This window comes from Drosophila navojoa, chromosome 3 (genome assembly GCF_054131105.1).
Source record: "Drosophila navojoa isolate 15081-1374.11 chromosome 3, UAZ_NAV_1.0, whole genome shotgun sequence".
Lineage (NCBI taxonomy): Eukaryota > Metazoa > Arthropoda > Insecta > Diptera > Drosophilidae > Drosophila > Drosophila navojoa.
Genome location: NC_142891.1, coordinates 7,418,698 through 7,434,631, shown reverse-complemented (window position 1 = coordinate 7,434,631; position 15,934 = coordinate 7,418,698). Strand labels below are relative to the sequence as shown.

The following is a 15,934-nucleotide window of genomic DNA, read 5'->3' as shown; positions in this document are numbered from 1 at the left end:
AAATGATGAGACCTTATGCAAATGTTAAGTTAGAGTAGAGAAATTAAGCTCCCAAGCATCCATACACGTGCACATACATACATAACTGCATGTCTTTAAGCACTGAGCATCAGAGCGGAAGAGTACACTCTCAAACAGACCACAAATTTGCGCGCACAGCAGTTGTAGATCGTAAGTCAGACTCGAAGGGAGCGCAATGGAAACATTTATCCGCTTAAGAGATTGTTGATGGTGTGATGGCAGAGAGCAAGAGTAGCTGACGTGCTGCTCAGTCACACATACATACATGTGCAGCATTAACAGCCATTCATTTGCGTTCAGTGCACACGAATGAGAGCGCATGTGTAAAGGCAGGCAGCAAGGGGCCTTTAACCGTAGAGAAAGCAGTACAGCTAATGTAAGCGTTGATATTGAAGTTGATGTTTGCTTTGATTTAAATTTGTGTTATTTGCATTTGCACAGCAGCTGATCAGTTGAAATTTCTAAAATAGATTAAAAAAATTAAAACATAAAAGAATTTTAGCGCAATTAGATTATGTATTTGTTTACTGTTAGCAAATAAATAAAGTGCTGCACACATTCACACACAAATAAATAGCACAATTAAATTTTTGACACCATACAAATATAACTACTATTTAATAAATATTTACCAAATAAACCAAGTCGAGCAGCAGAGCTATAATATTTACCATACAATTAAAAGGAGGCAAATGCTCAACAGAAATATGTAGAATATGGGTGTGCTAAATGAGCTGCCTTAAACAGAGCATTAACAGAATTTTTGTTCGAAGAGAGCAAATTCATCTTGAATATTTGGGCACGTGCAATAGCTTTTTAAACAGTATTGAGTCATTTAACTTACTGAGAGCGCACATTACTGACTGACTGAACGGTGATGCCATTACTTTAGTTGTGCATTTTTTCTTCATAAGAGATTGAGTATTCTTATTACTTATTACTTACAAAGAGCGTGATACACTGAATAAGAGAGTGAGAGGGAGACGTAACAGAGATGCTCTTATTTAATTGTTCATTTAGCTTGTACAAAGTGCGAGTAGTGTAGGACAATGTGAGCGTTTGAGTCTGTGTTGAGGGCTCTAAGCTATTATGGCATTAGTGTCAAAGATTTTTTGAACCTGCATCAATACAGTTGCTGGCAGGCGCTGCGTGCTTGTAGCCAAGCCTAACTGCACAGCTATCAACATTTTTATTGGCGTAATAGTTTATGGAAAACGACGTGGAAAAAGTCTCCTATTTACATAGTTGATGCAAAATTTGTTGCACTAATTGCAATAGTTAATGCAGATTTGAAACCGCATTTGAAATTTGTACGTGCCTGCTGCCACAGACCACAAAATATCTCATTTACATACGAACCCATTCTCAGCGAATAAAAAATAAAAATAGTATGCTGACCGAGACCAGCTGAAACACTCATGTGAATTGCATGAAGTGCGGCACGTGTAGCAAATGCATCTGTATACGGCCCCATTGACAACGCCATTGGCGTCACTATTTGCATCTGCTTGAGCGATGCCCACTGCTCTTCCCCTCTCTCTAGCTCTCCAGGTCTCTCTTACTCTCTTCTTCCCCTTCGTGGTCATGGCACGCGCAAACAGCAATTGATTTTATGGCGTATCTTGTTTTGCGTAAAGCTTTTTGACTCTCCCTCTCGCTCCCCCACTCGATTGGCACTTTATTAAACTACTCTATACAGAATCGAAAAACTACAAAGCTAAAAGCAAAAACAACAACAAGTGACGCTCTTGTTGATGAAGTTGAAATACCCTAAAAAGAAGTTTTTTCTCTCTCATAGAGATATTAAATTATTTTCATATTTATTAATTTTTATGTTTTTGTAATACTATTTACTTCAAATTTATTAGTGAAAATAAAATAAAGCAAGACAAATAAAATTTATTAAAGCAAATAAAATAAACACTTATTCACGTCAAATCAAAAGTGAATTTAAATGAAAAAAAGAAATAAATAAATAAATATGTAAAAGGGAAATTGATTTATGCATGCGACACTTGTGTGAATCATGAATCATGAATATGATTCACTTAAAGAGTTTTTTAATACAATCAAAAGCAATATTGAAAGCTCAAGAGAGTGTGCGAAAAAACAAATTTGTTTGTCGTTCAAAGCATTCGCATCAAGTGAATTTGATAGTGCTTGCATACCCATTGACAGTGTGGTAGATGGGGTATATTGGTTGTCTGGTAAATGGCTTGGCATAAGTATATATGTATATGACTTTAATATATACTAATTGAATATGCAATATATTGTATTTCACTTAAGTTCTTAGCTGCATCATTATATGCAGGGTATCTGTACGTCATGCACACTCTGAGCTTAAGCACTCCTACTATGACATGAGCCAAAGGACAGCAAGAACTTCCTCGTCCTTAGCTCACTTATTTCTATACCATACGCAGTATGTGCTACAGGGTATCCACACGTCAGATACTTTCATACGTGTGTTTTTTTATATATTTTTTTTACTTTTGTAAATTATTCAAAAAGTTGCTGACACTTCCGTTTTTGTTTTCAGTATTTTTTTGTTGTTCTTTGTGATGCACAAAGCAGGCTCGACTGCAACGGGCCCCAAATGGTGGCCCGGCTTTAAATCGTGTGGGCGTAGACACGCCCACAGCCGCACTCACCCACGCTCACACACACGCGTGCGCGCTGTCCGCTTGGCTTGATTAGATTGTCACCCAGTTGACGGATGCATATATATGTGTGTGTGTGTGTCGGTGTGTGTGTGTGTCTGCAAGTTTGGTGTTGGCATTTGGCAAATGCAATCAAGATCAGTCTGCCCTGCAAAAGTGTGGGCGTGGCAGGCCCCCGACCCTCTCCTGTTGGGGTTTTGGACTGCAGTTTTTGGGTTCGGTTACGGTTTTGGGTTTTTGGCACGCCTCGCGATGCAATGACAAAATTGAAACTGTCGCCACGCCCCCACCTCTGGCCCACAATTCTAGGGCACGGTCCAAACTGCCCCCTCCCTCCGCGCACACCAACCTCATCCAAATAAATTCAACGATTTGCTGGTGCGTAAATCTGCAACCAAAGCAGCGCCGCTTAACAACAACAACAACAACAGCAACAGCAACAACAACAAGAGCAGCGAGAAAAGTCCTTGCTTTAGAGTCCTGGGCCCGCCGCGTCCTCAGCAGCTGTTCGTGTGCTAGCTCAAAGGATTTGTGCGGGATTTTGGGCCATAACGACAAAAACGAAGCACAGCCAAAAACAAAAGCGAACTTTGAAATTAAATTTAACCCGCGGCTCTAACAATACATATACTATATATATATATCTAGATATATATAGCAGCTGAGAGTCAAAGACACAGTTGCAGCTCGAGCGTGTGCCTGCTGCTGTCTAAGCGTTTCTCATTTTCATTTTTTTTTATTTTCGCTTTCTTCCTTTTCATCGAGTTTTTCAATTTGAAAATGGCAAACATCTCGTCGGTCGCGCGTGCATTATTGAAAAAGTGCCAAATTGATTTGTGAAATTGGTAATTTAACATAATATCAAAACCGTACACACATATGCACACACACACACACAATCAAGCAATGCAGCAGCATTAGAGATGCTTCAGTGATTGGCATGAAAATGTGAAATGTGATGTCATCAAAGGCTAAACAGGTTTTCTTTTAGCTTTTAGCAAGAAATTTTCAAATTTTAAATAAATAATTGGAAGAAAATATTATGGAAATAATATCAAAATATCAAAATACAGCTATAATCAAATACATATATAGTAATAAATAAAATAAATACAAAATTGATAACCATACAATATACGAAATAAATTAATTAAAAATAAATAATATAAATAATAAAAAATAATAAAAATAAATAATATAAAAATAAATAATATATAAAAAAATACAAATTTAAAAAAAAATTAAAAAGAATAAATAAAAAAAATAAATTAAAGTAACATAAAAATTATTCAATTGAATATATAAAATAAAGTATTTAACATATATAATAAAACAAATAAATTATATAATTACATAAATAAATAATAATAATAAAAAATAAGAAATTAAAATTTAAGTTAAAAAAAATCCCATAATTAAAATGAAATGAATATATTTTGTTTTCAATTATTGAGCATTTAATTTATTTTTTAGAGCTGCATTAATTCCAATTGCTTTATGTTAAATATTTAATTTTTATGTTTGTATGTTTTTTATATTTAAAACTTAATCTCCTTTAAAAACTTTCACAGTTCGCTTTTGACTCTGTTTCGCAACTATAAAAGCTTCAATATAAGTTCCTTCGCTTTTTTCCAATCAGAAAAAAAATCGCATAGATTTATTTGGAATCTTTAGCAATTGCACACAAAGGCCGCTTTCTCTCTTTCTCTCTCTCTCTCTCTCTCTTCATCAGTTGTTCTCTCTCTGTCTGTGTGTGTGTGTAAACTAATCACAGTTTAGAGAATATCACTTGCCCTAACAAATCACCTTAAAAAGTTTCGGATAACACACACACACAGTAGCATATATACATATGTGTGCTTATATGTATCTATATACATATATGTATGTATGTAGGTGTCTGTATATCCATTCATACATCAGTTGTCTCATCACTAATCCCGCACACCTGCAAACGCTTTCATGAGTTGAAATTTTTGGCTGCTGCCCGCTGCTCTCTTTCTCTCTCTTCCCTCTCTATGCTCTCTTGCATCAATTGCACATGTGTGGCGTGCGTGTGTGTGTGTGCGTGTGTGAGTGTTCCAGTGTGTTGGTCTGTCTGACGATTTCGATTCTGATTCCGATCCGAATCGAGTGATAGATGTACACAATTTTGCCCATTTGCATACGCAACTAAAGCGTAGCGTAAAGCAGTAGCAGAGGCGCAGGCAGCGGCAGAGGCAGTGACGCAAGCAGAGACTGCAGCATAGCCAACGAGGCAGGAAGAAAGAGGGACTGAGATGCTGAAGGGGAAGTGAGAGCATAAGGGAGGCGTAACGGGAGACGTAGCGGCAGGCATTGGAAGATAAGTTGAAACCAGCAAAATGATTTTCATTTCAATTATTTATTGATTGATTTGCAATTTGTAACCGACCAAAAAGCTGCACACCTGCACACGCATACATGTGTATGTGAGTGTGGGTGTGTGTGTGTATGTGTATACATATCAATCGACTTACCGTAGATTGATGGACTGGGGTAATGCACAGTAAAATGCTAGTGGGCGTGTGTGTGTGTCTGATTATATATACATATGTGTGTGTGTGTGTGTGTGCGTGCAGCTGTGTGTTTGCGGCGTTGCGCATATTTAATTGAAAATGTTACCGCATTTATGAAATTGTCAATATGCAATACAAATACACACAAACATATGCACACGCGCACGACCACACATATACCGCACACTCAATCCTCACGCTCACACACACACACACACACAAGCACGCACACTTATGCATGCAGGTGTTGACGACACACATCTGACATATTTACATACAATTAGTTTGCCAAATGTAAACTCAACACACACGAACTCGCATACAAATATACATACAAACACTTAGCATACACACCTACACGCCCATGCACACATACATATATGTGTACATATATCTACCGCAAAACTTTTTACAAAGTTTAATGCGAGTAATAATAATAAAAAAAAAAGGAAAACAAATTGAAAATCGCTGCAACAAACTTTTATCGTTGGAACTGAAACAACATTTTTCAAATTCATAAATAGAATATGCATTTTGCATAGATTTCCATTTCTTTCAATTAGCATGTTAAATAATCACATTGAATTCTATAGCACATATAGAAAAGCCAAATTGATATAACAAAAAAAATACAAAATAGAAAATAATTCGGATTTCTTTTAAATATTTCAGTAAAATTTTTATACCACAGATATTTTATAGCATAGAAATTGACTTTAAAATATTGAAAATATGTATTCTTTCGAAACCAATCGTCTTTAAAATAAAGTTCTTATTAAAGATTGCTTAGAGTTTAAAATGTAATTCAATATCACATGAAATTGTGGTTTGATTACATACATATGTATGTATGTTTGTAGGTTTATATGCATTAGGCTTCAAACTGTAAGAGCTTTTGTAAAATGAGCGTAGTCTTGTGGAACTTAATGTACACAAACTCATATGTTCAGCTTTCTTAGTGTGAGTGCAAAGGGGCACTCTTTGCTGTTTTAAGCACTCTTTTTGTTATGCAAAAGTAAAAGGAGAAACGCATACATAAATAGAATTCACCAATGAGCGTGCATATGAAATAGAGAGCAGTTTGGATCGAACACTGTTGTGGAAGATAAGCTGAGTACAGAGTTGGCAGCTAAGATGAGAGTGCAATCGTGAGTTGTCAGTAATGAAATGACACAACAAAGACAACAGAGCATGAGCAAATGTGAGTGAGCTGCTCAGATAATGTGAGCATGGAAATACTCTCTGATATGGTAATTTATACCTGTTTTATTGTGAGTGCTAATTAGAGGATAGCTTATTTTTTGTTTAATAATAAATTAAATTTTATTTAATGCAATTAGCTTGTGTTTTTCTAAGAGTAAATTAGTAGTCATAGTCAGCAAATAAATAAAGTACTCCCTACATTCACACATAAATATATTTTTTACGCTCAATTAAATTTTTACACTATACTAATATAACTACCATTTTATAGTTATTGGCCAAATAAACAAAGCTGAGCAGCAGGGCAATAATATTTAAAATACCATTAACAGCAGACAAGTGAGCAATAGAAACAAACATACGAAAATAGTTGTGGCTGTATTTGTTGTATGAGCTTCCATTAAGCAGAGCTTAGCAGAGAGCTTTTCGAAGAGAGCAGTATTGAGACATTTGGCATACTGCGAGCGAACAGTGCGATTAAGAGAGCGGTAGGGGTAATGGTGATGCCGTTACTTTAGTTGGGCATTCTTTCTACATGAGAGAGTGGACTCTGTTAGTGCATTGAGATTTGTGGACAGGCTGCAGGCTTAACAGTGAGCGGGAGGGCCAACTCCTCCGTTATTTTACTTCAGCATTCTTTCTATGTATGTAAATTGACTTCATTGGTTATGCTGCTGTTGATTCTTTTTGCCTGCTTAGCGCAGATGTTCTTCATAATTTGCTCCATTTAGTTTACCAACTTCTGATTTACTTATCGGTTCTGCTCTTGGATGACAGAGGAACATTACTAACAATTTAAATAAATTTATTATTAACATTCATTATATTATTTCGATGTAAAATTACATTCTCATATAGATGCGCGCCTCGGGCCAAATCAACTCCATGGCATGACGGGAGGTGAGAAGCGTGCAGAGCGTTCGAACGGCAGCATTGTTGCTGCCCTGCAGCGATTGAATCTTTGGCCAAATGTTGCACTGCCACATGACGTGCAGCAGACACAGCTTCCTATGGCAATGCTTCTCGCCCAGCAGAAAGAGCACGACGAGTATGTTGCGCAGCAGCTGCACCGGCAGCTCCAGGCGCACCAGCTCGCAGATGGCATGCAGAGCGCCGCAGTCGATAAAATAATCCAAGTAGCAGCGGCAGAGACGCAAAGCGAGACTGACCAGAGTCCAGCCGGCGGTCAGACGCACTGCAGCATCCTTTTCGTGCTTGCTGGCGCAGTACACGATCTTCTTGATCAAGCCCAGCTCCACGAAATGCTCCAGCTTGATGCACCTGTTGTCGATAATGCCGCCCAGCAGCTGCAGCACGAGCAAGCGTATCTCTGGCTTCCCACCCAGCACCAGGCCGTGAACGTGCAGCAGAATGCTCTTGGGAAAACGAAACAGTGTCTGACGTCGCCGGTACTCCAGGCACACATTGGCCACCACAAAGAGCGCCTCTCGCTGGATCTCCGGCAACGGACTGAGCACAAAACGTATAACGCGACCCAACAGCTTCGTTTTGACCACGGCCGGCACCATGGTCGAGTGGTACTCGGAGATGAGGCGAGCCATCCGCAGCGCTGGCACCAGCAGCTCCACGTCCTGTGAGCGATGCAGCAGTACGGGCAGCGCGGCGGCAATCTCCCGTATGGCCGTCGATGTGGGTCCCGGCACCTTGTAGCGCAACACCTGGTAGAGCAGCCAGAGCACCTGTCCCTTGTCGCACTGCTGCACCGGCTGCTGGCCCCGCGGCCGTTGCGTCAGTATCTGCAGCAGCTCGGCGAGCAGACCCGACTCGACGACAGCGTCCCGCATGCGCCAGCCGGAGACTGAGGATGTTGCTCAACAGCGCCAGGCAGCAGCTCTTGATGGTGCCACGCAATTTGGGAATCTGCAGCATTTCGCGCATCAGCGCAAGCAAATCGGTGGTCAGCACCAGACGCCTCAGATCGACCTTGGTGCAGTGCGTCGTCATCTCGTGCAGCACTCGCAGCGCCTTCACGCATTGCCGCGGCGAACGCTGCGGTCCCGGCTCACGCAAATAGGCCAGCAATCCGGATATCAGGCAGCCGCGCCAGCTCACCTCCATGTTGGAGAGCAGCCAGTGAGCGTAATCCTTGGCCGATTCCAGCTGATTGTCCATGTACTCAAAGTTAGCCCAACTTTTCGCAAACAAAATTTAACTCATCTGTAGACATGATTTAAGCTCGAGTTCCGGGCTCGATTCCTTCCGAATTAACGATTGTCTTTAGCAACTTGTAGAATTTCAATATTGTGTTATTTGGTTTCTATCTGTATTTGAAATGAGAATTATTTACCTACGACTGCTCTCTAGAGCTATTTAGATCTTTGTATGATATTTTTTTAGAGCCTAAGGTAGCAAAGTTTACCTTGGCATTTGACACATGGATTTCATGGCATGCCCAGAAAGGGGTATGTAATATTAAAATATCGAGAAGGTAGAGTACCTAGAGGACATAAAGTACGTGGAGCACATATAATTCAAGATAAACTTAGGATACCTAAATATATCAATATAACATATACATACATACATATATACAGGAAGTTATCTGGGTTAGTGAGTTATCTTGGTATAGGTATGGATTATATTCAATACATCGAATACCTTGAATACTCACATACCAACATACATACATATGTATTAACCCACTTCCCTTGTGCCCACCCTCCCATGTTCTTGTCAACATTTGACAGGCAGATCAATAGTAAATTAAATGGGCAGGATTTGACCATTGAGTGTGGACTGTGTGGATTGTAGGAGCTGTCCAACTATTAGTGGAACATCTTATTTCCATTTGTGTTATAGGCAGATGTGTGCGTATACATACCCTTAACTATTGTAATATTTAATATATGTAACCTAAAATAATATTCCATTTTATAATCTAAATTTTCTTTCATATCACATTATGCGCTATATCGTTAGATTGTACTTAAAATTTTTTACTACATTTACATACCGTTAAGAGCTATGTATATAAGAACTTATTGATTGAATAGTCTTTAATCCGTCAATAATTACTTGGGCAAAAGTTTGTCTGAGATCTAATTTCTATTTCATTTCCGGGAGGTGAGGTCAACTCTGGGCTGTTGGCATCGATACAGTTGCCACAATAAGTTGTGGGCCACAAAAACGAAACTCTAGCTTCTGACCTTCATTTGTAGGCATAGTACGAACTATCGGCACTTGAAAGTTTTCCTTTCTTATATAAATATGTGTGTGTGGGTGTGTGTGTGTGTGTGTAGCTACTTAAGGTTCCATTGCGCTATTCCCACTCCATCAAATTGCTTTACTTAATTGCCTTGACTACTTGCTTTTCCGTTTCACTTTGGTTGCCTTTTCATCTGCTGCTGCCGCTGCTGCTCATTCTTCTCCTCCCCCTCCCCCTTACCAGCTCTTCCTTCACAAATCTCAGCTGTTGAGCTGTCCAGAAGGAAAGCTGCTCCGGACTTTTTCTCCCTCGCCTCATTTATCCATCTCTCTGTCTCTCTCTCTCTCTCTCTCTCTCTCTCTCTCCTCTCTTTTGCTCTTATTAAATTTACAATTGCATGGATTATGTCAGACTGTGAAGCGGCGTTAAGGAGCTCAGCTGTGGCTCAATGTAGCCACTAGACTTCGATTTTTGCTGTCAGCCAGACGAGATGAGACGGGCCAGGCCAGGCCGGGCCGAGCCGAGCCGAGCAGGAAGCGTGGCTCCTTCAACAGCCACACAGATTTCCTAAAGAGCTTTAAATGCCAATCAAGCGGCTCTGATTGCAAAATTCTCTGTACATCTATATTGGAATAGATTTCTGTGTGTGTGGGCGTGTGTGTGTGTGGAATTGTGGCTGTGTGTGCGTGTGTGTGTGTGTGGGTGGCATTTAGGTCGACACTAAAGTCCAGCTGATAATTAATAAATTTCTGGCGTGGTCTTAAGGCGATTCTCTCTTCGGCAGACACATATATAAAATCATTTATTTATTTATGTTTGACATATTTACGAGTTTCATTGAAGAGATACCCTATACATAAGAGATAAATGAGTGCTTGAGCAGAAGAACCATTAAACACTTTGCACTAAACTATGAAAGCTTATCGAATTCAAGATATTGAAGCAATTGGAAATTCCATGACAGGGAGATACCCTAAATATACTAGAAAATGTATATATATAAACAAAACTGATTTGAGTAAAGAAAACTGAAAATGGAAAATATGAAAATTGCAAAATCATATTTTATCATTGATTTTTCTATAATGTTAGGATAACTTCGAGTCGAGTAGCTTGTGTAAATCGAATTTTAAGTATTGACACAGAATTAGTAAAGTTGTTACATATGTAAATAATTAATGAACTTTTAATTAGTTGGCATAATAGAAAATTTAAATAAATTAAAGATATCCTCAAGTCGCATTGTTTGTGAGCGAGAAAATTGATGAAATTGAAAGGAATAGATAAGACTACGAAGATTAATTTCAATAGGGAATTGTAACAAATAATTTTCGATTTATAAATATATACAAATATATTTTGTCAATATGTAAGGAATTAATAGGTTAAAGGGTATTTTAAAGTCAACTAGGAAGTGAAAGGCAAATATAAACTGAAAATGAAAATATATTTCAGCTACAGATAAGGCAAGGAAAAATAGCCAAGGATAAACGCAAGAAACTAAACGATATCTTAAAGTCGGGTGGGCCCAATCGAAGAAGCATTCTGTTGTAGGAATTTTACAGTTTTTTTTTTTTTTCTTTGTTTTCTTTTCATAAATTTTTTTTTTATTTATTTACATTATATTTATATTTTTTTTTAAATTTATAACTGTTGTATAATGTTGCAACTTCCCTTATTAGCTTCTGCTTGCTTTAACAGGTGTAACTAAAAATAAGAAGCAGCATAGGATTTGTGTAAGCCCAACAGGAAATTTCCAAAGTGTAATTATGCCTTAAGACTTAAGAGATATGAAATTAATTCTTAGAATAATATTCAAACATAGACCAACTGAATGTCGATCAAACCTTGGCTTGACTTGGCATGCTCATAAATCAATTACATAGAACATATAACTGCACTTTGAGATTAGAGGGTATTTCAAAGCCATTAAAAGTAGATATTTAATGTGCTGTCAAAAACTCAACTCAGTCAATTTTTATCTCTCTACTTCAGTGAAGTAAATGGAGCACACAGCCGCAGTTAGCTTTGTATAGGATATCTGACAGTCTATCAATCAAACTGTCGATCTATCTAACTATCCGAGTAGATATATTGTTACATCTGTATCTAGTTTGCTTCGTCCGTTAAGCTCTGAGCCAACAATATTTGAGCGCTTGTCATTTGTCTCACGTTTCTTAATTAGCTGCCGGATAATGGGGGCCGCAGCACGTGCTGCTGAGGTAAACAAACAGGGCAAAAGCAAAAGCAAACACGGGAGCAACAACAACAACAACAACAACCTGTATTGCGTCCATTAATTGTTACGCAATTTAATTGCAAAATAATTGGCAAAAAATTTCATTACAAAATTCGAAGCTGGCAAACAAATAGAAAAACAAGAAGAAGAAGAAGAAGTAAGAATAAGAAAAACAAAAGCGAAGCAACTCGTCTCGATTCTTAGAAAGCGACGCGTTGATAACTTCTACAGCTTCAACTTGTACTCGCTCATTTTCTTCTGCTCTTCCTCTCTCCCTCTCTCTCTGTTTCTTTTCTGCTGCTACTTCGGCTTCGGCTTCTACTTTAGCTGAGGATATTCGAGACAGGATTATAAATCAATTTGGTAAAGCTGCCAGGATGACAGCATAACGACAACCACTGCAAAAAGTTGTACCCACCCACCCACACACACACACACACACACACACACATACAGGGGCGCCTTTAAGCTGCTTTTGATACACTTGTCCCCAACTCTCAACTCTCCCACTCTCTGTCTCTCTCCCACTCTCTTTCTCCCTCTCTCTAAATCTATGTACAACAGCATAATGTATGTAGCTACATATATATGCATATATATGTATATGTATATCCATATACATAGTCGTAGGCGTCGGCGATTTGTTTTGTTTGCCATTAGGTTTTCAGCTATTGAATTTCATTGTGCTGCTCCCAGTGCCGTAATAAATTTAATATGGGTCATTTGTATGACATTCTGGGGCGGCTCTCCACTCTACTTCACTCCACTCTACTCGACTCGACTCGACTCGCCTCGACTCCACTCTACCTATCTGACAAGCGCCGCCTCTCCACCTTTCTCCAACTCTGGTTTGGCTTTTTTTGTACTTCTCTCATCGTCTATTACATTGTGTCTGTGTGTGTGTGTGTGTGTGTGCGAGGGTGGCTCCATCATTATACAATTCAAGCAGACAAGCGAGACCTTAACAAAGATAAACAAATTTATAAACTGGTTGAGCTCAAAGCCTTTGAGCACTCTATATGCATATATATATAAAAATCAATCAAAGCCTTCATATGCTTTTATGAAATGCCAAAGACTTTTCTTTCATCAAGCAGATAATAAGATGAAATACGAAATATTTAAATATTCATATGAGATATACAGATAATGGATGTAGATTTACCTGTAAAAGAGCCTTGGAAATAATTATGGTTATCATCTGCCTGTAAGGAGGAACCAAAAAAAACATTAATTCTTTGAATATAATTTGTATATATAGATAAAACAAATTATCAATTATTTAATATATACTTATAATGTCACTTTACATATTTAAAAAATTAAAAGAGAAGAAAAATGAATAGTTTTTTTATATATTGTATTTTTATTATAAATATCCCAAGTTTGTTTGTTGGCTATATTATATTTATTTTAGCATATTTGATTTATTTTATATTATATTTATTTTAGCATATTTTATTTATTTTATATTATTATATTTATTTTAGCATATTTGATTTATTTTATATTATTATATTTTTTTTTAGCATATTTTATTTATTTTATATTATTATATTTTTATTACATACATACAAAAATTATATAAGTATTTACAACTTTAATTAGTATTCTTCATCCCGTTTGAGTTTCGATGCAAAAAGGCAACTAAATATTTGTGTTAAGCACTAAGACTTCATAGTGTTAGACGAGTTAATTTGCTTCTGGCTTTTCCATATTGGCCTTAAAAAAAAAAACTCGTTTTTTTAAGGTTCTGCAAATGTTTGCAAAGGTCAAAATGTCTTTGCGTAGTTTTTCTATTTGTTACCCTCTTTGATTCTTAAGACCAAGTTCTTCTGTTGGCCAGGGTCTAGACTTTCGAAATAGTTGTTGATTTGCCCTCTCTCTCTCTCTCCCTCTCTTTCTCTCTCTATGTGTAATTTTCTCTGCTGTTTTGCCTGCGCCTTTTCATACTTTCTTATACGTTTTTTGTAGGTATATTTTCTTATTTTTTTATTTTTCTGCTGCTGCTGCGGCTGCTAATTTTGGTTTTTGCTTCGGTTATTCGGCCAAAGCCTAACAAAAGGCGCAACAAAGCGTATGGCGAGAGGCGTTTCTCTCGCTATCTCTCTCACTCTCGCTTGCAGTAGGCATGGCTTCGCTTTAGTTTTCGTCTTCCCCTTTTTTTTTTTTTTTGTTTTTTTGGTTAGCCAAGCTCTCATCGATGGGCCACGTCCTTTTTGCTTGTCTTTCTGCCAATGACATGTTGCAAATTAAAAAAGGGTATGCCTGAGCAATCCTGTTGCGGTCAGAGCTCAGGAGCACGGCGAGAGGGAAGGGGAAGGGAGACAGGTCCGGTCCAGTTCAGTTGAGTTCAGGGGTCAAGCGAATGCTCTGTGTCCGGTAACAGCATTTTAATGATGCCCATTTTTGTGGCCAGGGTCAGCAGCAGCAGCAACAACAGCAACAACAACAACAACAACAACGACAACATTTGGCCACATAATTTGATGACAAACAATTTGAGCGTAAGTTTTTGTCTTTGAAGACGTTAAAGTTAGATAATATATACATATACATATATACATACACATACATATATATTATATACAAATTGCAACAGTTTCAACTTTTGTCACTCTCTTCGTTTGCATAATATAAAGACAAGAGACAAACATTCTGAAAATGCCAGAACAACTTTCTACAGCTGCTGAAAATTTTGTTGAGAATTTTCGAAAATGTTGCGACGCCAAAAGCGAAATCAAGCCAAGCGGAATTTAATAAATGCCATCTATGTTTAAGCAGCAAACGTACATCTACATCTTCTTCTTCCTGAGAGCTTTGAAGTTTGGCAAAAAACTTATTGCCACAAAATTTGACTGAGGCTGAGGAATCTTTGCAAATCTTCGATTGTCAATGCCATGTATGAATACATAAAAACAAATTTAACAAATGTTGTACACATACGTTGCATATATCCATCAGGTAATGCTTCAGTTGATATTTACATACATAAATTCCAGTTAGCAAAAAGCCAACTAATAGAGTTGTCTAATTGTCGCGCATTTTGTTGCACAAAAATCATAGCATACTTTTGAGCGCAATAATTTATTAAAATTGCAAAAGTAAATTAAATGATATAATGACCTTTATTTAAAATCTCCATAGCTCGGTATGGGGTTCGGCTCATTAATTAATTTACCTCCCTGTGTTGTTATGGTCCTGTTTTCGTTTGTAGCGGTTCTACACTTAATAAAATTAAAAAAAAAAAAAAAAAAAAAAATAATGACCTTTATCTCATATTTTTTTATACGATTTACAAATAAAATTAATCAAAATAAATATTTAAGTTTATAAATTTAGTAATTTTATTATTACATTTTTACATTGTAAAAAATCCGTCCCCATGATTTTTTTCCATTGTACATAAAATTATAAAATATTATTTTATTTATTTTTTTTTCAGTAACAATTAAAAATATTTATAAAAACATTTTAAAAAATATATAGTTTTAAGAAAATATTTATTAACAAGATAGGTCTAATATAAAATTAATTCTTATCCAATTTTAAGCACTGGCAGCTGAGGCTTTCGGCTTAAGGCAATGCACATGATCCATTTCTTTTATTAGCAGTCAGCTCTATGTAATATAATTACTGACTTACTCTTAGAAAAATCTCTCTGGAGACATTCCTCAATTGTCAAATGTATGAAATAAATAGTTAGCATAGTTTAAGCATAAAGTTTTCATGGCCAACTATGCCCAGGACTTCGACTTCAACAAAATTTCAAGCAAACTAAGAAAATGTTAGAAGTAAACGCATTCTGCTCAGAGCTTGAGCCAAAGCTGAATTGTGATGGCCAAATGACAAGTTTGGCCTTCTATTGCTTAAAGTTATAATAAATAAAGTAAATCTTTGGCTAAGTAATTGTTTACAGTCAATATTTGTTGGACTGAAGAGAGCAAAAAGTGTTTATAAGTCAAGTGAGGCGCAGAGACATTCGCTTGACATTCATCTGATGCCCGGGAACCTTTTTCGTTTTTTTTTTTTTTTTCTTGGAAAAATCTCTACACTAATAAGGTAAATAAAAGGATGCTCTATATAGAGATGAGAGACTGAGATG

The 15,934-nt window shown here is 37.2% G+C and overlaps 1 non-coding gene across 1 annotated transcript; it reads right to left on the bottom strand.

Annotated features, from left to right (window-relative positions):
* Positions 1 to 7,236: 7,236 nt before the first annotated feature.
* Positions 7,237 to 8,769, bottom strand: LOC115563829 (uncharacterized). Its single transcript, XR_016196502.1, has one exon. It is a non-coding gene; the product is annotated as an uncharacterized LOC115563829 (transcript).
* Between the last annotated feature and the right edge of the window lie 7,165 nt (positions 8,770 to 15,934).